Raw genomic sequence first — 1,008 nt, 5'->3', positions numbered from 1 at the left:
CTCTCGCCAGAATGTTTGTCGCGCACGTGATCACCCCATGGCTTATCGAGAGTGCGACGGCGTGCCTCGCCATTGTGCTCCCGAATTCTTGTTTCCAAGGAGCGTTCCGTCTCCCCTACATGGAACAGGAGGACATGGTCATGGGTAACAACGAGAGCAACGACCGGCATATGACAGTTGGCGAACTCACCATATCGTATTAGATCATGACCAGTGTAGCTTTCTTAAATGTCTGTAGCCTTAGGAGAAAAGTAGCAGAAATTGAAGACTTTATCTCAACCCGTGGAGTACACATCCTAGGCGTTGCGGAAACTTGGCTGTCAGCCGATGTAACAGACGGAGAAGTAAACATTCCTCATTTCAGTGTGTTCCGCAAAGATCGGGAAGGCAGGCAAGGAGGCGGTGTTGCCTTCTACTGTCATACGTCCTTGCAAGTCCGTCGAAGACGTGACCTCGAGTGTGAGCTGGAGATGCTGTGGCTGGAGATTCTAGCCCCAGGTCGACCAGGCAATGAGACGGTCTTACTGGGCTGCTGCTATCGACCACCTAGTGAATCTGCGGGCTACTGGGATGGGCTGGAGTCAAACCTAGAGACTACCTGCAGTGGACCGCAGACCACAACTGTGCTAGTAGGAGACTTCAACGTAAACTTTAATGATGCCCATGCTGTGACTCCTTTGCATCATGTACTCAACCAGTTTAACCTTCGCAACCACGTCACATCTCCTACCCGAGTAACCAGCAGTACTGCCACACTACTGGATCATTTCTTGTCTACCACCCCGATCCAGGGTGTTTGCGAGACCATACATTTGGATATCAGTGACCACTCTGCAATACTTGCCAGGCTGCCAATTTCAGCAAGTCACCACTTGAAGGGACAGCATCTGCGCAAGACTCGCTGTTTGCACAAAGTGGATTGGAATATGTTTACATGTGACCTGGAGAAGACGCTAACTACCTGTGACTCTGTCTGTGTGGATGTGCTTGCGTCGTCACTCACTGCGG

Source organism: Sycon ciliatum, chromosome 1 (assembly GCF_964019385.1).
Source record: "Sycon ciliatum chromosome 1, ocSycCili1.1, whole genome shotgun sequence".
NCBI classification, from domain to species: Eukaryota; Metazoa; Porifera; class Calcarea; order Leucosolenida; family Sycettidae; genus Sycon; species Sycon ciliatum.
The sequence above is the reverse complement of the archived record's forward strand: the minus strand, read 5'-3'. Positions refer to the sequence as shown.